The 23,946-nt window shown below is 38.3% G+C and overlaps 1 protein-coding gene and 1 pseudogene across 18 annotated transcripts in view; one reads left to right on the forward strand and one right to left on the reverse strand.

Moving 5' to 3' along the window:
- The window catches only part of MAGI2 (membrane associated guanylate kinase, WW and PDZ domain containing 2), a 1,255,661-nt gene that overhangs the window by 909,844 nt on the left and 321,871 nt on the right, over window positions 1-23,946 (forward strand). The window lies entirely within an intron of this gene.
- On the reverse strand, window positions 20,684-23,472 carry LOC103558491 (small ribosomal subunit protein uS19-like; annotated as a pseudogene).

The raw sequence follows: 23,946 nt of genomic DNA on the forward strand, positions 1-23,946 counted from the left end.
AACACATGACAGATTAAGATATGACAAAAACAACATAGGAGGGGAAGAGGAGGGGACTGAATCGGTTTAGTCTAAGGAAATAAGAGGCCATCAGAAAATGGACCATCTTATCTATGAGATTTTGCATAAATCATGGTAACCACTAAACAAAAAGCAGAACAGAGACACAAATAAGAAATAAAGAGAAAACTAAGAAACCCATAAAAAACTACGTAACTCAGTTGGTAGACTGAAATACACCTGCCAAGAAACAAAGGAAATACAGGAGAACCAGAAAACAAGTGATAGAATGGCAGCATTAAGCCTTCATACATCAATAATCACCATAAACGTAAATGGATTGAATTCTCCCAGGAAAAGACACAGAGTGGCTGGATGGAATAAAGAACAAGACCCAACAATATGCTGTCTCCAGGAAACACATCTCAGCTCCAACAACAAACACAGGCTCAGAGTGAAGGGATGGAAGATGATACTCCAAGCTAATGGCAAACAAAAGTAAGCAGGTGTCGCAACACTTATATCAGACAAAGTAGACTTCAAGATAAGACAGGGAAAGAGAGACAAAGAGGGCCAGTATATGGTGATCAAAGGGATGCTCCACCAAGAAGACATAAGACTTATAAATATCTATGCACCTAACACAGAAGCACATAGTACATAAAGCAACTATTAACAAACCTAAAAGAAGACATTAATAATAACACAATAATAGTAGGGAACCTCAACACTCCACTCACATCAGTGGATAGATCATCCAGACAGAAAGTCAACAAGGAAACAGTAGAAATAAATGAAAAGCTAGACCAGTTGGACTTAAAAGATATATATAGAACACTGCATCCAAAAACAGCAGAATACACATTCTTCTCAAATGCACATGGAACATTCTCAAGAATGGACCATATATTGGGAAACAAGGCAAGCCTCAATAAACTTAGGAAGATTGAAATAATAAGAAGTATCTTTTCCTATCACAATGCTTTGAAGCTAGAAATTAATTACAAAGAAAAAGCTGAGAAAGGGACAAAGATGTGGAGACTAAACAACAAGCTATTGAACAACAGTTGGGTCATTGAAGAAATTAAAGAAGAAATAACAAAACATCTGCAGACAAATGAAAATGAAAACACCCCATATCAACTCATATGGGATGAACAAAAATTGTATTAAGAGAGAAATTCATCACAATACAGGCTCACCTTAACAAACAAGAAAAATCTCAAATCAGTAATCTGAAACTACACCTAAGTGAATTAGAAAAAGAAGAACAAACAAAGCCCAAAGTCAGCAGAAGGAGAGAAATGATAAAAGTCAGAGCGGAAATAAATGCTATTGAAACAAAAAAGGCAGTAGAAAGGATCAATGAAACAAAGAGCTATTGTTTTGAGAAGATAAACAAAATTGACAAACCCTTAGCCAGACTTACAAAGAAAAAAAGAGAGAAAGCTCAGATAAATAAAATTAGAAATGAAAGAGGAGAAATAACAATGGATACCACAAATATACAACGAATTATAAGAGAATACTACGAAAAGCTATATGCCAACAAAATGGACAATCTAGAGGAAATGGATAAATTCTTAGACTCTTACAATCTCCCAAAGCTTAATCAAGAAGAAATAGATAATCTGAATAGACAAATCGCAAGGAAAGAGATTGAAACAGTAATCAAAAGCATCCCAAAGAATAAAAGCCCATGATCAGATAGCTTCCCTGGAGAGTTCTACCAAACTTTCATAGAGGATTTAATACCTATCCTTCTCAAGCTATTCCAAAAATTAGGGAATATGGAATGCTTCCTAACACATTCTAAGAGGCCAACCTCACTCTGATACCAAAACCTGACAAGGACAACAGAAAAAAAGAAAACTACAGGCCAATATTGCTGATGAACATAGATGCAAAAATCCTAAACAAAATATTGGCAACCCGAATACAGCAATACATCAAAAAGATCACACATCATGATCAAGTGGGATTTACACCAAGGACACGGGGATGGTTCAACACCCGCAAATCAATCATTGTGATACACCACATTAACAAAATGAGGACTAAAAACCACATGATCATCTCAATAGATGCGGAGAAAGCATTTGGCAAGATCCAACAGCCATTTATGATAAAAACTCTTAACAAAATGGGGATAGAAGGAAATTACCTCAACATAATAATAACCACATATGACAAACCCACAGCCAACATCATACTCAATGGGCAAAAACTGAGCACCATCTCCATAAGAACAGGAACAAGACAAGGATGCCCACTATCACCACTCTTATTCAACCTAGTACTGGAGACTTTGGCCAGAGCAATTAGGCAGGAAAAAGGAATAAAAGGAATCCAAATAGGAAATGAAGAAGTGAAACTCTCACTGTTTGCAGACGACATGATTTTAGATATAGAAAACCCTAGAAAATCCATCAGAAAACTATGAGAAATAATCAACAACTACAGTAAAGTTGCAGGGTACAAAATCAACTTACAAAAATCAGTTGCATTTCTATACTCTAATAATGAACTTACAGAAAGAGAACTCAAGAATACAATTCCATTTACAATTGTAATAAAAAGAATAAAATATCTAGGAATAAATTTAACCAAAGAGTTGAGGGACTTATACAATGAAAACTATAGGACATTATTGAAAGAAATAGACAACGACATAAAGAGATGGAAAGACATTCCATGCACACGGATTGGAAGAATAAACATAGTTAAAATGTCCATACTACCTAAAGCAATCTACAGATTCAGTGCAATCCCAATCAGAATCCCAATGATATTCTTCACAGAAATAGAACAAAGAATCCTAAAATACATATGGGGAAAGCAAAGACCTCGAATTGCTAAAGCAATACTGAGAAAAAAGAACAAAGCTGGAGTCATCACAATCCCTGACTTCAAAATGTACTACAAAGCTATGATAATCAAAACAGCATGGTACTGGTACAAAAATAGGCACACGGATCAAGAGAACAAAATTGAAAGCCCAGAAATAAAACCACACATCTACAGACAGCTAATCTTTGAGAAAGGTGCCAAGAATATACAGTGGAGAAAAGATAGTCTCTTCAACAAATGGTGTTGGGAAATCTGGGCAACCACTTACAAAAGAATGAAAGTAGACCATTATCTCATGCCATACACAAAAATAAACTCAAAATGGATCAAAGACTTGAACATAAGTCCTGAAACCATAAAACTTCTGGAAGAAAATATAAGTAGTACATTTTGTGACGTCAAACTTAAAAGGGTCTTTTCGGATACCATGCTTTCTCAGACAAGGGAAAAAAAGAAAAAATAAACAAGTGAGACTTCATCAGACTAAAGAGCTTCTGCAAGGCAAAAGAAACTAGGATCAAAACAAAAAGACAGCCCACCAATTGGGAGAAACTATTGGCGAGAAACTATTGGCAAATCATTTATCTGACAAGGGGTTAATCTCCTTAATATATAAAGAACTCACACAACTGAACAACAAAAAAACAAACAGCCTGATCAAAAAATGGGCAGAGCATATGAACAGACATTTTTCCAAAGAAGATATACAGATGGCCAATAAACACATGAAAAGATGTTCAACATCACTAATCATCAGGGAAATGCAAATAAAAACTACACTAAGATACCACCTTACACTGTTTAAAATAGCTATAATCACTAAGACTAAAAATAGCAAATGTTGGAGAGAGTGTGGAGAAAGGGGAACCCTCATACACTGCTGGTGGGAATGCAAACTGGTGCAGCCACTATGGAAAACAGTATGGAGATGCCTCAAAGAACTAAAAATAGAAATACCATATGACCCAGCTATCCCACTACTGGGTATCTATCCAAACAACTTGAAATCAACAATCCAAAGTAACATATGTACCCCTGTGTTCATTGCAGCACTATTCACAATAGCCAAGACTTGGAAACAATCCAAGCGCCCATCCACTGATGACTGGATAAAGAAGATGTGGTATATATATACAATGGAGTACTACTCAGCCAGAAAAAAAGACAAAATCATCCCATTTGCAACAACACGGATGGACCTGGAAGGTATGCTAAGTGAAATAACCCCGACTGAGAAAGACAAACACTGTATGATTTCACTCATGTGTGGAATATAAACAAACATATGGACAAAGAAAACAGTTCAGTGGTTACCATGGGGAAGGGTTTGGGAGATGGGCACAGGGGGTGAAGGGGAGCACTTATGTGGGCATGGACAAGAAATAATATACAACTGAAACTTCACAATGGTGTAAACTATTATGAACTCAATACAAAAAAAGTTTTAGTCTTGCTCCAGCATCTGAGCCCTAAGCAAGGTTTCTATGAGTTCCTGGGGCTGTCTCTGTACTTTCGACCATTTGTCTTCCTTCATCTTCCCTTCTCTCTTCATTAGACTTTAAAATTTTAAGGGCTTTTCTCAGTCTATTTATCTCACAATCTCCTATTCCATTTTATCTGTACTTTTTTTTTTTCTGTTTTCTCTTTTGTTTTTCCCATAATACAAGAGATACTTGCAGTAAACGGGATCTCTATCCCTGTCTGTGACCATCTATTTTGAAGTTGGAAGAAAGGCAAGGCAGCTTTCAGAACTTCCTCCCCCCTTGGAACCACTACTGTTGCTCAACAAATTATTCTCCTCCTTCAGAGGAGTGAGCATTTTGACCACCGAACATTTAGAAACAATCATATACTGTGCCTTACAGATCCAGCTTCATTGTAGACTAAGTGCTGGTTAATACAAATACCTTAGACCTTCTCTTTGTAAAAACAACTGTTTATGGTGATAAAATTAGGGAAAGTGATCGTAGACATCCTTCAGGTTTCATAAGGGATATGTACTCTTTTTATTCCTGCAACAATATATACCAAGGACTTACTTTGCACAAAGCCTAGATGCCGGGGATACAAAGATGATTGAGAAAGGAGGATATAAAGATCAGGGAGCTATGTGGTCCCCAAAGTCCTCACTATCTACTGGTGGAGAAAGATGGGATGGATACATTATACATTATAGAAGTATTGCCATTGGCTGTCTTGCTGAGAATGATGGTCCAGAGACACTTTTAAGAAGGGCAACACTTGGCTGAGTCACAGAGGACAAGTACATTTAGGTGGAAGAGGGAAGTGAGAAGCCACTCCAGGCAGAGGAAGCAGCTTCTGCAAAAGCTAACGGTCCAGGGAGTGTGGTAAAGTATGAGTGTGAAAAAAATCTGAGCAGGAAAGGCTCATGTGGGGAAGGAGATGTGCACGGGAAGATGAGATCATAGCAGATCATGGCCGACCCTGTGTGCCTGTCTAAGGGGGTTAGACTTTACCTGAAAACAAAGGGACAGGCACCAGAGGGTTCCTAGTAGGGGTGGACGGGAAGGGACAAGGTGGACGCAGAGAGAACAGTTAAGAAACAATTGCAAAACTCCAGTTAAGACATGATAAGATGTTGGCAATAGTCATAAAAGTGGAAGGAGAGGAATTATTTGAGAGACGATTAAGGAGTGGAATACGGGACTTGTTGAATAATCAGAAGAGGGAAGAAGAAATCCATGGGGGCCCCCAGGTTTCTAGTATGGGCTTCTGGCAGCTGCAATGCTGATCCCTGAGACAGAACAAGTCTTTGGAAAACCTGTTGGGGGAAAAATTATGAATTCGGTTTCAGCCACATTGGGACTGAAGCAACAGGTACTGCTTATAAGGCTAAAAAGCAAAGGAAGACAACAGTTAACATAGTCCTCATAACCATATGTAAAGTCAAAAAATTATAGTGGCTCATGAAAGTTCCACTCTTTGCCTCTACAGTGAGATATTTTTATTTTGAAAGACCATTTATGTTTACCGCCACTTCCCCAGCTTAGTCTCTCCTCTGAAGAAATGTCACACTTACAGACATTATATTCGCATGTTCCACAAACACTTTATTATGAACCTGTTAGGGGATATACTTGCAAATATTTTGGTTCACTCTGTTTTATCCCCTAGGCAATGTCATGCACATATTACTGCAAACAGAGTAGTGAAGCAAAAAAGGAATAGCATTATCTTGCTAGTTACCGAATCTGTCAGTTCTTCCTTGTCGGTGTCTCATTTTTGTCCTTTCTTCACTCTACCCATCTTCCTTGTCCCAAAATAGGATCCTAGCCACTTCTTGCCCGGGATTCCTTTGCCAGAGTCCGTAAGTGCAAACAACACTCATGATTCTGCTTGATTTATGCAGAAAATGAATTTATTGAAAGGCTCTTGGGTAGCTTACAGAATCACGAGGAAGGTGGGAAAACCAAGCTTGGAAAATAAGAAAAACCAAAGGGAGTTTTCACAGCCAGAACCCCAGTCAGGGTCATCCCACAAGGACAGGCCAAGGAAGACAAGCGTCTTTCTGGCCAGACCGCCACGGGTGCCCCCGGAACCAGCGGTGGCAGGCTCTTCCGCCACTGGAATAAATTCTTCACTGTTGCTGCTTCTTTACCCCACTAACTCCAGATTCAAAAAATCCCTCATGGTTGTGTGTGATTGCCCAAACCTGGGTTGAAAACAGGTCTAGGCCCTAATTTTTCTGTTTTATTCCAAGCCCCGTTCTGGCCATGTGCTATGTAGTAATGATGCAAACATCAAGAATGCAAGTACCTGATTAAGTGTTTCCCAAAATGCATCTTTCATATTGTTCCTCTTCTTTGACACTATACTAGTTTCCAATTACTTAAGACTCTTCAACCTAGTATCCAAAAGCATTCCATCAAGTGATGTACATTACATATACAGCCTTTCCTCTTTTTATTTTCTAACATAAATTCTCTTCTCCAACTAGGATAATTATCTTACAATCTACATATATTACAAGCTTCATTCTCTGCAAACCTACTCATCCATTCCTCCTATTTCTCCCTAGCCCGGGCCTGAACTCATCTTATTTTTTCACCATGTGGCACACCACTTCTGTTCTTTCCTCTTTCACGATTCTACGTGAGAATCAATGAGTGTCAAGAAGCTATTGCAAAGTCAAGGCCACTTATTGTGAAATAAGACAGTGTTTGTGCATTACAGGTCACGTCTGCACCTTCATTCACAAATACTCCTTATGGATCAGTTTCTATTTTTACACGTAGATGTTTTTACCTCTCGGAGTAGATTGTAAATTATTCAGAGGCAAAGATTTTATCTGCTAGGGTGTCCCCTCTGCCATATCTGGCTTGTCAAATACAGAGTCTGCAGTGTGTGTTTGTGGAAGAACGGAGCAGATGTCTGGCCAGTTTCAGCTCTCACCACACACTTTCAAGGAATTTAGAGTCAAGGAATTTAGTTTCTTCTGAAACTTAGTTTGTTTCATTCTCTTCCACAGTCTCTAACTCTGGGTAAATCTTATTGATCATTTCACAAATGTAGAAACTTCATATCACAGTGGGAGCCAGGCAAGGACGACTGGGCACAAATTTACCATCATTTTTAGAAATTGCTTGAAGTGAGTGCCCAGGGAAAGCCAGTAGTGTCATCTTCACAGAGGAAGGACGGCATTGCTATAAATTGAAGGAGTAAATTTCTATACGACACCATATAATCTTCTCATGCTTTGCAAAGTTGAAACTGAAAAGAAATGGGGCTCATTTAAGAATCTGATTAATTTGTCATTGTCACAGAGTGACATATTAATTGGGTAGCAAATTTGCAAAATGCCCTTGTGAATGCAAACAAAATGTGTCTTTCGTAAATTAAGTAAAAAACAGATGCCTATTCCTCACATGACGTTCCTTTCTGATGCTGTCAGAGCAGTATTTTTTGAGCGAGAGAGTTTTGGCAGATGGCATTACAATTCAAATAAAATGAAACAGGCTTCCAAGTGCATCCATATTTTCTTGTCATGTGAATGCCAGAAGAATCTTTAAAGTTCTTAATGTTTCTGAGTGTCCTCGTAAATATAACCTGTGTTATTGCATAAACACTGAAGATTACATTGTGACTCTAACGTTAACTGAGATACTGTATATCGATATCTTTCTATACAACCAAAGCTGATCATCGCTGTATCTATTGCACAACAAGGAAATGCAGTACAAAAGGGCTTGAAGGTATTGAACTTAGACTTCTGCCGAAAAGTGATGTGAAAATTATTTCAGAGTTCTGGGGCATTCTTCATAAAAGATGGGTGCACAGGGGGCCAGATCTTTGCCTGCATGTGACTCTCCACATTTTCCTACCAATATTTAAAACGTTGGGAATCCCAAGAAAGAATGGGCCAGAAAGGAATCCTTTATTCAAGGGGACTCTACTACCACTGCCTCCCACCCTCATCAAAAGTAATTCTAGTTGTGAGATTGGTCTAACATCCATTCTCCTGCATAGGCTTGTAATGAGGATCAAACGAGATGACTCAGTGCCCGATACGTAGTATCCATAAACTGTAGCTAATTTGAGTACTTCTATGGTGCTAAATAACTGAGAGGAGGCAGGAAGCGGTGTAACTTTGCTTATGAAAGATTTAAAAGATAACATCCTGGATGTGTTGAGATAGGAACATAAATAGTATTTATTGAAGTTAAATGGCATTTTTTTTTTTTCAATATAAACTCCCATCAGTAAGAAGAGTTGCCAGGTAAGTATTGGCTCATATTTTGTGACAGAGGTCAGGGGAAACATCTCTGCAAGGCACCTACTTGTCCACACCAATCCTTGCTATAAACAGCTTCCCTTCATTGGAAGGATACTTCCACCATGACGGGTCCCAATGTATCGAATTTCTTTTGTTTACGTTTCCCCATAACTATGATCCCTTTTACAATGAAACTTTTAAATCTCTAGCTCTTAGCACAGCATTCAATACATCTTGAATAAATGAATAATGGATTTTATAATGTTCAAATATGGACTAATCAGTGAATAAAATAAAGGGCACTAATCCATCTGTCTCTCCACTATAAATAGTGATATAGAGCCCAATAGGAGAAATGGAAATGAACCCAATGACATCTGAAAACTTCTTCCATTTCTATGATTCTCTTAAATATTTTCTCTGATGTGTATGTGTTTTGCTGAAAACGTGATATTGGGCACCTTCATTTACAATAAGTTCTGTTTCTAACGTGAGTTTAAATACATTACCCTCAGAAAAAGAGCTTGAGAGAAATTTGGGTTCTGTCTCAGTAAAAGGTTTTGTCTAGGTCTCAAATATAAAAGAATAAATTTGAAACTGTATAATGTGGTATTGTTTGCAAAATTGAACTAAGAAAACTAAAAAGTCTTGCAAAGTATTATTTCATCTGTGTTATTTTAAAATGTAATAAAATATAGAATTATTAGTCTGGTTCTTAAAATCACACAACATCTGTAAAAGGAAAATAAAAGCTACTAACAATCTATGTTACCAAAAGCAATGTAACTAAAATAACTAAAACTTTAGTGCCTATTTTTCATATTCTTTGCTGAAACATTTTCTTTAATCCTTATGTGCTTCTTTAACACCCATGTTAGGGCAACAACAGGGTAGGAAGTTAGCTTTATGGAACATAGCCAATGTCAATTTTTTCTTCTTCCTTTCCACCCCAACCCAGCACACCTGGAAATATCCAAAGTATGGGGCAAACACTCTCATCACAATAATACCTTACTAAAAACTGAATTATTTGTAAAAATAAAATAACTAAAGTATTAATGCCATCTGTTGTTAGTGCCGTCAATTCCGACTCCTAGCGACCTTGCATAGCAGAATGCTACCCTGCCTGGTCTTTTGGTGCCATCCTCTCACCTTCCAGCACTGTGTCAGACATGCTCCGCTGCTATTCATAGGATTTTCATGGCCAGTTTTTTGGGAAGTGGGTGGCCTGGTCCTTCTTCCTAGTCTATCTTAGTCTGGAAGCTGTACTGAAACCTGTCCACCATGGGTGACCCTGCTGGTATTTGAAATGCTGGTGGCATAGCTTTCAGCATCACAGCAACACGCAGCCTCCAACAGTATGATAACCGACAGACAGGTGGTGTGGTTCCTTGACCAAGAAAACGACCCCAGGCTGCATGTTAACCACTGGACCCCCAGGACTGGCTATTAATGCCATAGGGAGCCAAAATCTCTGTGCTCCTCAAATCTCTCCCTGGGGTTGCTCTTCAGAGGAAGGTACAAAACATTTTGCCTTTCCCAGTCCCATGGTGGGCTCAGGATCTCATTCATCACTTTAACAAATGCCTGTGCTGAGCACCTAATATTAGGTTTGGAGAGTACAAAGATGAGTAAGACATGCCCCTTGTCTGCAAGTTTCTTACCGTGAGGGAGACAGAAAACAGATGGTTAGGACGTAGTCTTCAGAACTCAGTCGAAGTCCCTTGTCTCAATGGTATACTATGTTCCTCTCTCCTTCCCTGTTTCTTTTTCTGTGCTGCCCATGGAGTCCGTTTCAGGCTGTCTTGTGACACCTGGTCTTACTGAGTTTTCCAACTCCCAACTTCTCGCTATGGAACTCCTAAATCACAGCGGCTTTAGAACCATCTCATTTGTAACTGTTAGTTTGCTGAGTATAATATGCTGATTTTTTAACACCGGTAAGGTAGCTTTCAGGTTCTTCTTCACCTTGCATTTATTTTCCAAATTAAAAAATATCTTTTATTTTAAATTGTCATCTAAAACTCAGATTTTATTTTTTACTTTCAAATATTATCTCTGAGTGACAAGCATTGATCTCTGAGCAGAAATAGATTTTTTTTAATCATTTAAAATATTACTAAAAGAAAAATGTCACCAGATCAAACAAAGAGAATGTTCTGATGAAAATATTACTGTCTTAGTTATAATTGTCATTTCAAGGGCTATATTTATAGTACCGATGTGATTTTGATTTGGGAACTAAACAAATAATTTTAAATATACTTGTTACTTTACTTTTTTCCTAATAAAAAGCCATACCATAATATCTTTGTAATGAGTCATTTATATGTATATTAAGTTGAAAATTGTATTCAGACATAGTTGTATTTTTTTAGGCCGTTTTCTTTGTGAACTCCACCTACATCCCTTTGTTCCAAAGTATTTTCTTTATCAGTCAGGCCTCTCCTCCCACCTCTGCAGCTACACTGCCAAATGTCAGTCTTCTTGTTCTGAGGCCTTCAAGCCCGGTTTGCACAGGAAGAAAACAATGAAAAAGATCCTCCTACTTAATTTTCCAGTCTTTGTTTTTCACACCCAGTTTTACAAGCTCATTTCCGTATTTTGAATAATTCTGGGAAACCTTCTTCCAATGATTATGAGGCAAAAACACTAATGATTTTCAGCTGCCACATACTCTAAATGTGGACCTCGTGTTCCTGCATCACTCTTTACTCCATCAAGTACTGCTACTGCTACTGTTACAGTGACTACTGACGATGGTGATGATGATGATGATGACGATGATGATGACAGAGCAACAATGGTAGCAGCAGTCACAGTAATACATAATACTTATTGAGTGCCAAGCATGTCAGGCACTCCGCGTTTCTATTCCTTATAACATCATGTACACAGGATAAAAAAACTGAGGCTTATTGAAGGAAATCCAAAATTCAACTCAGGTTTGTCTGACTCTAAAACCTATATTTCTGTCAAATATATTTACTTAAATATTTGACTTGATTTTAATTTAATGCCAGTAGTTGGCATTTGCAAACTGCAACTCATATGTAAGAAAAAAATGTTATTTTAATTTTATATGACATCTCGTTTTCTTTGGAACCTTTGTTACTGTTGATGGAGGGTGAGAAAACTTAAACTGCCAATTAAAGGCTTTTTTCTGTCCCTTTTAGTTTAAAACAGCCTTATTTGGCAGGGGAGGGTGCAATAGCCTGTCAATATTAAAGCTCAAATTCACTATCAGATTTTTTCTCCAAAGGGTCTCTTCTCTCCTCTTCCATCCAAGATGGTGCCAGGTATTAGATGAATATGTATCTCTATGGTGCTGAGGGTGGGTCTGTGGTTGGCCTGCTGTTGTCTGTCTTTGCTGGTCTCTGCTGCAGTCTGGCTCACAGCTGCTCAAGTGCTGGTCCTTGCCTTTGTCCAGAGTTATGATGACTCCACACCCCGAGTCCTTGCTTTCAGGGCTTTGCACCTCCAAGTCCTAACACCCAACCGAGGCATAGGGAAGTCACATATTCATTCTTGACTCTTCCTCTTTGTAGTGTGACTTCAGCAGGCCTAAATCTCCTGAAATAAGTGACTGCTTACACAGAGGGAGAGGCACCCACAGGGAAGTATGAGACAGAAAAGTATGTTAATATGTTTGAAAACAACTGTCATTGCTCTGGACTATGTGCCCTAGACGAGATGTGTATCAGAGTTGATTCAGAAAATGCAAACTTCGAAGAATCTGAGACTGCTTGTAAAATGTAGCCTCAGACCTTGCCCAATTATCATATCAATTAAGAATATTTTAGCTAGTGATGTTCTATGTACAAGTCAATATTTTCAGTGCTTTTTGCCTCGAAAGACCATTACAGGTCAAAAATTATGTGATTCCCCGTGTTAGACCGTGGGGCCCTTTAAAACTCTGCGTGCTTTGTCTGCACGGTGCCACTGCTGTTGAACGGTTTTTTGAGTTTTTACAGGTTGAGTCTTGCAAAGTTGCCGGGTCCTACTTCATATCACACTGTCACCCCTTGTACGATTTACACACAGAGCCGTTGTTGCCACAGGTGCAAATCATAGCTCCACTTGGGCCTTTAACATTTCCTGAGAGCCTGGCAGGTGAGTAAGACACACCTGCAGGGCAGCCTAGTTTGTGAGATTGGCTAGCGCTTTCTCTGTCAGGTAACCTAAGCTGAGATGGACCCTGACAGCTTTAGACAAGTGATATTTTTCTCTGGGGGGGACGTGCTCTCCAAGAATTTTCTCGATCTTGTCGGCATCGGGATACCTTACAGACACAGCAAGGCATCATGTTTTCTATGCCAGGCCTTTTTATATTTTGCAGATTTACTTACTGCAAACAACATTGGGAAGTCTTAGCCTCAGCTTTCTCCATGTTCCTTTGTTTCCTTCTACCACAAAGCAAAGTAGTAATGCAGTACATGCTGTTAATGGCAAATCCTCTTAAGTTTTTTACATTGCTATATCGTACCTCACTACTACACTCTATAATTTTGTCAAAAAGAATTTTGTGTTTCTTTATTTATTATTTATTATCCAAGTCTTCTGTCCAAGAATGCTGCAGAGATGGGACAGAGCCCAAGAGGCAAAGATTCATGTAAATCACAGTGGCCAGATCATTGGAGAAAATATTCTGCCCTCTTTTGTGCTAGGAGCTTACAGATGGAAGCCATTGCTCAGTTTATGTGTGGGTCAGGAAATCCAGGATTTGTACTAAAATTGTGCAACTTCCCTCTCTGAACAAAACACCGTACTTGAAGTGGATGCTCACATATAAAGGCAGATGCCAGTACAATGTATATTAGTAGATACTTTGTTGCTTTTTTATATCGGCTGGTATGATGATGATTCAAGATTAGTTATAACTAACCGAAGCTGTATTTGTAACATTTATACCATTCACATCCCTCAAATTTAAAGATGCTTATGTTCTCGCAAGTCACCGTTCTCCACCCTGTGTAGCCGAGACTGGGGAGATTGTGATTCCAATCTCTCTCCTTAGGGACCCAGCTAAAATAATCTGGACAGGAAATTATTTTGATGAAGAACATTTGGACATTCCCCCACATGCATCTGGCTATAAAAATATAATTTAAGGTCTGTCTTTGGGCATTTCTGTCGTTAAATTTTAAGAGGCAGCAGTAGTGCTGTAGATAAGTGTCCAGTCGGGAATCAGAAAGCTCACTGTCACGGTCACACTTGGAGTAGTCAGTTTCCTCCTTTCTTGCCATGGAAAACCATTTCCCTGCCTTGTCTGTCAACTCTCATTACCTTTGACACTGTCTGATCTCTCTGTGCTGGGTACTGCTGAGAATTATGTATTTTCTCCACCTGGAACAAGCATAAAAACAGAGCCCTGTGAGCTTGGTCAGCTTGCCTATTCTGTTAATGTTTAAAAACATTCCACAACACAGGTGGGAAATATGGGAGCTAGCCTCTCTCCCTCTCTCTTCCCCAAATGATGCTGACAATTAGTACTGTTATTGATCTTTTCCTTTTTAAGCATCCTTTTCAAATATGTATTTGAACTTCTTCTTTGTTCTGACGGAAAAACACAGGACTAGTGGACCAGATAAAGTGGAGCATCTGCGACCACTGCACATCAGCCCAATTTGACAAATGTCCAGCTTGCTGATCTAGAAAGAATGCAAGTCTCTTAGGATCCGTGAGTTTCATGGCAAAAGCAAAATTGATATTTACCATTTAATGGCATGTGGAACTGTCATGATGCTCCTCGCACTCAGCATTGTGGGAGCTGCCTCAGATAGAACCAAACCGGAGTCTGCTCCTCTGTCTGCACATTTTCTTAGCAGCCCTGGGTTTGTGCTCACCCTGATCCATTTCATTGGTCTACGTGGCATTTTAATTAAACAGTGCTCTGAGGCTGCATATTGAGTAGAAAATGAAATTAGGGCATATTCCTAAGTAGAATTCAGCTTGTCTAATATCATAAACAAAGGCAAATTTTAAATTTTATTTTGCCAGGTCCTTATTGTATTGATGTTCAATATTTAGTTGTCCCCAGAGGTTTTAAACAGTAGGATTTTCTTGTATAGGTCCAATTCATTAAGTTTAAAAATGATAGACGTTGTGTGAATTCATCCCAAAATACCCAATTGACAAATGTGTTGCTGACTTATTGCATTAGGATTATTTAAATCAGTTGTAATGAATTATTTCCAAGAAATGTAACAGCCTGTGATTCCAAGCTATTCAAAAATTACCTGAGGGTTTAGATAGAGTAAAATATGCATGTACTTCTTCTAATAGCATATATCATAAATTATAATGAATTAGCAATTAGTGAAATTATTTGTTTAAAAGCTGACTCTGCCTGAAACCATCAGCTCTGTGGATGCTGAGCCTTATTCCTGTACCTTCACAGCCTAGCCCGCTGCCTCCTTCAAAATAGATAAGCAATAAATATTTCTTGAGTGAGAACAGGAGCTCACAAAATATGTTACAATGTTACATTATGAGAGAGATTAAGTAATCCCTTCAGTGATGACTTGCAAATTTCACTTAGACTAATGTGTCCAGAACTCATCAAGAACACTTGGAATCATAATACCATAGAACATCCTATTGAAAGCCAATCTTTTCGGAGGCATAAAAAGAAAACAGCAATCACAACCACCACCAAAACCATGGCAAAACATAGCCATTTCCCTCAGCTGTTTCTCCTAAATCTTTAAAATCTTCTATGATAAGGCAAGAGTGGAGAATTGAAGCAACCTTTTCCTTTATTTCTTTCTCATAACCTATCCAGGTCTTCATCTTGACTCCCTGGAAAATGGTGGCTAAACAATTCTTAAAGCTTCCGTTTTTTATCAGTATTTAGCTCCAGTGTGGAAGAGCATGTTATGAGCTACTTAGTTTCCAGTCCTTGCAGCCATCTGACCTCCCCAGCTGGAGCTGCATAGAATAGACTGACCTCCTGCAGGGGAAAATATGACAATCTAAGGGGGAGGAAGTCTTTCTGTCTCCCACCTCCTACTCTGGCCCTGACCTGTTCCCCGGGCTTTCCCTCTTATAAGCCCAAAGGCTGAGATTCATATACTACTTTATCTCTAAACAAGACCGTCGCATCCTGAAGCCAAAATGCCATTCCTGGGGGTTCTTGTAAAGGCAGCAAAACTCTGATAGACCTTCCCTGACTGCATACCTGTTTTCGGTTCCCAGGCTTTTGTAGGTTTCCTGCTGCAATGACTTTGCACCTTACATTCCATTGACCGAGCCAAACATCCAGTGTCTACAGAGGTTCTGAGATTGTTATGATTACCTGGAATGGTAGATTCCAAGACTGAGTGGAAATCCACCTCTGCAGCCTCCATGATGCGCAAAGGATCTTTCCACAGAAGCCTCACATAGCAGGTCTCTGAAGTCACTGTCAGCTTAAGAACAGGTGTCAACTGGGCAAACTGCCGTCTTCTGTCCTCTCCAGAGACCTGCGCCTTCCCCTCTGAATTACTAAATTCTAGTCTGGCCTTACATTTAAATCACTAAAATTAATGTTTGCCCCACCCCAAACTCTTGAAGCTTTGTTATGTCATCTTTTTGTTCATGAGGATCCTAAACTCCAGACCCATGGAGTTCGCAGTGTAGAAGGCATAAGAAATAGTGTAGATTAACCCCAAGTTCCCGAAACCAGTAGCCTGACACTTACTGTCAGGAAAGCATCCCAAATTCTGCAGAATATAAATATAGTTATCCCTCTTTGGAACATCAATGTTATTATTTCAATGCTTTGACCTTCTAGATCTTTGTACAACGAAACCCTAGTCCCAGAATCTGTAATTTTTCCAATACTTGATTTTTTTATTTTTTTTCCTGAGAGGTTAGCAATTCATATACAGTTAGGCTTATTTGCTTTTATTTGCATTCAGTCTTAGAGTATTTTTTTCTTCCATTTTGATTTAATTTTGTGTTTGTGAATGAAATCAGATTGACATGGTTTATAAAGAGGGCTTCTCAAAGACATCTCATCCCCTTTTCCATCCTGTCAACTTTTCTGTTCACACCCACCTCTTATAATTAAAGTTTCTTTAGTTTCTGGTTCTCCTTCCTGTGCACCATTTTTCAAAAACAAACAAGAGTATTTTTGTTTGGCAAGACAGCCCACAAATTACTGTAGATCCGATCATAGAGATTTTCTTCCTAAGTTTTGCAGCTGTGTGGTACTACGGCCCCATGTGTACATACCCTGTGTATTTAACCAGTCGTTTCCTATTGGATAGTTAGGGAGCTTCCATGGTTTGCTAGTAAAATAATCCTGCAGTGAATAACCTTGTGCATTTGCCTTTTTATATGGTTGAAGAAGAAACTTTAGAGAAATTTCTCGGGGGAGAGATTGTTGAGTCAAAGGGTAAAGTATGTCTGGCTGTGTTAGTTATTGCCGAATTCCCCTCAGTAGAAGTTGTATCACATTGCCCGTCCACCAGCGTTTATGAATAGAGGGGCCACGAGAGCGTGTGGTCAAGCTGTTGAATCTTTGCCAATCCTGTAGGTGAGGCGTGATATCTCAATATAGTGTTGATTTTTGTTTCTCTGAGGATGTTGGACATCTTTTCATGTTTAAAGGACATTTGTGTACACTCTTCGTGAACTGTCCATCCTAGCTTTTGCATATTTTTCTATCAGACTTTTAGTCTTTTTTTTCCTTTAATATTTAAAAGTTCTTTATTAAGGAGAGCAGGCCTTTATCACTGATACCTTTTAAATATTTTCTCTCAGTTTGTCATTTATCTTTTAACATTGATAATGGTGTTTTGGACTGTACAGAGATTCTTTTTGCTTTTGTGTAGTCAAATTCGTCAAGTTTGAGTCATTATAAAAAAACCGTTCCTCATGACCAAGTTTAAAAGCAAATTACCCCTAGAACTCATATTGTTTTCATTTGTTTCTCTTCCATTTAGAGTTTACTGTGGCAAATTGATTAAAAACCTGTCTATTTAAGCTTTTTATTTCCACTGGGGCCAATTTTCATAAATTATATTTTCCTGAGAAATTATCCACTTCATTTAGATTTTCAATTTTGTTAGCATAGATTTGTGCAAAGTATTCTTTTATTATTTTTTTATCGCTTCCATTTTGTCATTTCTTTGTTATATGTGACATATCTTTTTTTTTACTTTTTATTAAGATTATGATAGTTCACAACCTTGTGAAATTTCAGCTGTACATTATTGTCAGTCATGTTGTAGGTCCACCACTTCACCCTTTGTGCCCAACCCCCACCCCCCTTTCCCCTGTAACCACCAACCAGTTCTCTTTGTCTACATGTTTAATTTCCACCTATGAGTGGAGTCATACAGAGTTCGTCTTTGTCTGGCTTATTTCACTTAACATAATACCCTCAAGGTCCATCCATGTTCTTGTGAATGGGACGATTTTATCCTTTTTATGGCTGAATAGTATTCCATTGTGTGTGTGTGTGTGTGTGTGTGTGTGTGTGTGTATCACATCTTCTTTATCCAGTCATCAGTTGCTGGGCACTTAGGTTGGTTCCACATCTTGGTGATTGTAAACAATGCTGCGATGAACATAGGGGTGCATGGGACTTTTGGAATTGCTGATTTCAAGTTCTTTGGATAGATACCCAGTAGTGGGATGGCTGGGTCTTGTGGTATTTCTATTTTCAGTCTTTTGAGGAACCTCCATACTGTTTTCCATAGTGGCTGCACTAGTTTGCATTCCCACCAGCAGTGTATGAGGGTTCCTTTTTCTCCACAACCTCTCCAACATTTGTCACTCTTGGTTTTGGTTATTTTTGCCATTCTAACAGGTGTAAGATGATATCTTAGTGTAGTTTTGATTTGCATTTCCCTGATGATCAGTGACGATCAGCATCTTTTCATGTGTCTATTGGCCATCCTTATATCTTCTTTGGAGAAATGTCTGTTCATGTCCCCTGCCCATTTTTTGATCGGGTTGTTTGATTTTTTGTTGTTGAGCTGTGTGAGTTCTTTATATATTATGGAGATTAACCCTTTGTCAGATAAATAACTTTTAAATATTTTTTCCCAACTAGTGGGTTGATTTTTGTTTCAATCCTGTTTTCCATTGCCTTGAAGAAGCTCTTTAGTCTGATGAAGTCCCATTTGTTTATTCTTTCTATTGTTTCCCTTCTCTGAGAAGACATGGTGTCCAAAAAGATCCTTTTGATACTGATGTCAAACTGTACTACCTATCTTTTCTTCTAGAAGCTTTATGGTTTCAGGTCTAATCTTTAGGTCTTTGATCCATTTTAAGTTTGTTTTTGTGAATGGTGAAAAAGAATGGTCAATTTTCATTCTTTTACATGTGGATGTCCAGTTTTCCCAGCACCATTTGTTGAAGAGACTTTCTTTTCTCCATTGTAGGCTCTCAGCTCCTTTGTCGAAGATTAGCTGTCCACAGATGTATGGTTTTATTTCTGGGCTTTCAATCCTGTTCCATTGATCTGTGGACCTGTTTTTGTACCAGTACCATGCTGTTTTGATTACTGTAGATTTGTAGTATGTTTTGAAGTCAGGAATTGTGATGACTCCAGCTTTGTTCTTTTTTCTCAGGATTGCTTTAGCAATTCGGGGTCTTTTGTTGCCCCATATGAATTTTAGGATTCTTTGTTCTATTTCTGTGAAGAATGTCATTGGGATTCTGACTGGGATTGCACTGAATCTGTAGATTGCTTTAGGTAATATGGACATTTTAACTATGTTTATTCTTCCAATCCATGTGCATGGAATGTCTTTCCATCTCTTTATGTCATTATCAGTTTCTTTCAGGAAAGTCTTGTAGTTTTCATTATATAAACCTTTCACTTCCTTGGTTAAATTTACCCCAAGGTATTTTATTCTTTTTGTTGCAGTTGTGAATGGGATTGTGTTCTTGAGTTCTTTTTCTGATACTTTGTTGTTAGAGTATAGAATTGCTACTGATTTATGTAAATTGATTTTATACCCTGCAACTTTGCTGTAGCTGTTGATTGTTTCTAATAGTTTTCCAGTGGATTCTTTGGGGTTTTCTCTATATAAGATCATGTCATCTGCAAACAGCGAGAGTTTCACTTCTTCATTGCCTATTTGGATTCCTTTTCTTTCTTTTTCCTGCCGAATTGCTCTGGCCAAAACCTCCAGTTCTATGTTGAATAAGAGTGGTGAGAGTGGACACCCTTATCTTGTTCCTGTCCTCAGAGGGATGGCTTTCAGTTTTTGCCCATTGAGTATGATGTTGGCTGTGGGTTTGTCATATATGGCCTTCATTATGTTGAGATACTTTCCTTCTATACCCATTTTATTGAGAGTATTTATCATAAATGGATGTTGGATCTTGTCAAATGCTTATTCTGCCTCTACTGAGATGATCATGTGGTTTTTGTTTCTCATTTTGTTAATGTAGCGTGTCACATTGATTGACTTGCTGATGTTGAACCATCCCTGTGTCCCTGGTATAAATCCCACTTGATCATGGTGTATAATCTTTTTAATGTATTGCTGTATTTGGTTTGCCAAAATTTTGTTGAGGATTTTTGCATCTATGTTCATCAGTGATATCGGCCTGTAGTTTTCCTTCGTTGTGTTGTCCTTGTCAGGTTTGGGGATCAGAGTGATGTTGGCTTCATAGAATGTGTTAGGGAGTGCTCCATCTTCCTCAATTTTCTGGAATAGTTTGAGAAGGACAGGTACTAAATCTTCTTTGAATGTTTGGTAGAATTCTCCAGAGAAGCCATCTGGTCCTGGACTTTTATTTTTGGGGAGGTTTTTGATTACTGTTTCAATTTCTTTACTTGTGATTGGTCTATTCAGATTCTCTATTTCTTCCTGCTTCAGTTTTGGGAGGTTGTAAGAGTCTAAGAATTTATCCATTTCTTCTAGGTCATCCAATTTGTTGGCATATAGTTTTTCATAGTATTCTCTTATGATCTTTTGTCTCTCTGTGGTATCCATTGTGATTTCTCCTCTCTCGTTTCTAATTTTACTTATTTGAGTCTTCTCTCTTTTTTTCTTAGTAAGCCTGGCTAAGGGTTCATCAATTTTGTTTATTTTTTCAAAGAACCAACTCTTTGTTTCATTGATCCTTTCTACTGTCTTTTTTGTGAGCAGGCTACTTGAGGGGGATGTAGCGAGAGGAGTGGGTGGCCCCGACCCCGGGCAGGCCGTGCTTCACCGGCTTGTAGGGAATGGAGAACTCGCCCAGGTAGTTGCCACTAATTTCAGGCTTGATCTCCACCTGGTTGAAGGTCTTGCCATTGTAGACGCCCCCCCGTGCTGTCCACCATCTCAGGCAGGAAGATCATGTTGCGCAGGTGCGTCTTCACCACCTTGGGCTTCTCCACAGGTGGTGCCTCCTTCTCGGCCTTGTGCAGGCGCTTCAGGAGCGAGCGCTGCTTCCTGTGCAGCCAGCACTTGAGCCGCCCAGCTGCCGGGGGCTGTACAGCTGCATCAGCTGATGCTAGGACGTGTTCAGCAGCTGGTCCAGGTCCACGCCGCTGTAGGTGAACTTGCAGAAGGTCCGCTTTCAGTCCACGTTTCCTCTTTGACTCGAAAGTTGTTTATTTAGAGTTTTTAATTTCTAGGTGAAAGTTCCTTTGATTATGGTTTTGCTATTAATGTCTAGATTTTATTGCATTATGGTCATAGATTGTTGTTTGTGTTGTTTCTGCCTTTTGGAACTTATTAAGACTTTTTTGTAATCTACTATACAGACAATTTTGGAGAATGTCCCCTGTGTACTTGAGAAGAATGTATGTTCTCTATTATTGGGATGTAAAACTAGAAAGATAGATGGGGGGAGAACCAAAAGATTTGCCTGATTAATTATGCTATATTTAGTTTTCCCAGATCTGTAATTTTGTCAGCTTGACCTGTCTGAGACTGAGAACAGGCTTAACCACCTGCTTTTAGTGTGTTTCTACTTCTCCTTGCAGCTCCTATAGTTGTGGTTTGTATTATTTGACATGCAGATACTGATAACTGTTATATCTTCATTATGAATTGGGACCTTTATTGTTATAAAGTCGTGCTCCTTGTCCTGGTTAATGCTTTTGACTTGAGTTCTGCAGTCTGATAGCAGCACTGTAACTCCTGCTTTCTTATTTTCTTCTATTTTCTGGCATATCTCTGCCCAACCCTTTATTTTTAGCCTTTCTGAATCACTTTGTTTAAAAGTGTCTCCTCTTTACCAGCTTGTAGTTGGGTTTTTCTTTATGCACTAATTAGAAAATCTTAACAAAAGAAGTAAACTGCATTCATTTCTATGCTTTGTTTTAACTCTGTATTATTTGATGTTATATTTTTTGGCCGTATCATGTTATATTGACTGTGTTTCTCTTTGTAGTCTGTTTTGTCTGTCTGTTTGGTATTTAGTGCAGCTTGTATTTGTGTCCTAATGCTTGCCTTTATCCTGACGCTTTTTCTGAGGCCCTTATTCACTTGTTAGCTTTATTCTGGGATTCCCACCTATTGCCTAAACAACAGTCCATGAGATAAAGAATCACTCTCCTTGTCTTTTCCTCTCCTCTCTTTTTGAATTGCATTGTTTCAACAGTGTCTAAACATATGATATTTTCATATTATTCCAACCACCCGTCTCCCCCTTTGTTCTACGCTTAGATCTAGCATTCAACGTGTTGAATGAGTACTATTAGCTCTTGCCTCTGGTCATCTCCTGGTTGAATTAAGATTGGTTTAATTAAGTAGGTACCTCAGGAAGCGTTCTTGGATACAGTATTCCCCAAGTTCTTGCATATTTTAAACTCTAGAGTGTGTGTGTGTGTGTTGGTAGTTAAAAGATATATTGGCTGGCTATAAAATCCCTGGGTCACTCTTTGTGATTCTTTAAAATGCTGCTTCACTGTGCTCTAGCTGTATATTGTTGCTGAGATGTAATAGAAACTTGATTTTTTTTCCCCTTTTAAGGAACTTATCTTTTAGACAGCTTTTCTCTATTTTTTAAGTGTACTGGCTAACTGATATATCTTGGAATTGACTATTCTGGAACAATGTTCCAAGTACATGGAGAGCCTTTTCTATGTGTGTGTGTGTGTGTATATATATATATATATATATATATATATATATATATTTTATTTTATTTCTGCAAATTTTTCTTATAGTTTTGAGTATTAGTTCTATTATTTTCTTCTTCCTGTATTCCAATTATACATATACTGGATTATCTTTGTCTATCTTCTATGTTAATGACTTCTTTCTGATTCATTTTACCTTTCATTTATTTCATTTTGCTCTCATGGCTATTGCCATGTCTTTGCTCAATGGTCCTTATTATATTTCCGATTGAATCTGTTCTCTCTTGGGCCCCTTTTAATTTGGTTTTAATTTCAAAGATTCTTTTTTTTTTAATTTATTTTCTCATTTTGGTCACTCTTTTTACTATCTTTCTGTTCTTTGTCCTTTTTTGTTCAGAGATTTTAAATTTCTGATTCAAAAAGTTTTATATTTATAAGTGCATGTTTCAAAATATCTTGAGATTTTATTGCAATTTTTTCATTTTTGTTTTTGTTTGAGAGAGGATAGCAAATTTTCATTTGTTGTATTGCTTTGACTCATTTCTGATTTCTTATAATAACTTTGTATGAATAATGCCTGCCATTTTCTGTTGATCTGGCGTTTTTTTCCTAGACCAGCAATAACTGGTTTCATATAAACATAAGTAAAGGATTTGGGTGGATTACTACATTCTTAGTTCATGAGCACCCTCTTCTGTTTCTTTTGTGAAGTACTGATTTTTTAGTGGAGAACATCATTTTCTGCAGAGAGAGTAGTTGGTGTGTCTTAAGATCTTATGATTCTCTTTTGTTTCTGGAGATGCTTACTTTCTACCTCATGCTTCTCTCCTTTCATAACCAAATTTCCAAGGGCCACTTCATCCATCTACATCATCTCCCTCTTCTTCTTAAGCACTGCCTTCCGAAGACTCCTCCTTTCTTTCAGCTTACTTCCAATGCCTTTCTTCCAATTCCCCAAAAGCTGTGTTCTAATCAACCAGGTCTGCTAGCGTTTTCCCACTCAGATGGAAATTTATCTGTCTCAGGGTGATTTTGTCTGTTTTTCCACCTCCAGGACCCTGGCCCCCTCTTTGTTCTGCCCACTTTGACCTAACTTTCTGATCCAGAATGGGCTCCCGAGCTTGCTCTGCTCTGCTGGGTTGGGGCATTTCTCTCTCTACTTACATATGACTTTTGAAGTTCATAGTATTTTCTTTCTCCTAATTATGTCATAGGTGTGAGTTATGGATGGTTTTATTGCTCTCAGTGGGTATTTATGATTTTTCAGCATAGGTGAAGAGGTTAAAATTTAGATGTCAGCCTTTACACTATATAACGTTTCAATAAATAATTTCAACAG

The sequence above is a fragment of the Equus przewalskii genome, chromosome 4 (genome assembly GCF_037783145.1).
Source record: "Equus przewalskii isolate Varuska chromosome 4, EquPr2, whole genome shotgun sequence".
Classification (NCBI taxonomy): domain Eukaryota; kingdom Metazoa; phylum Chordata; class Mammalia; order Perissodactyla; family Equidae; genus Equus; species Equus przewalskii.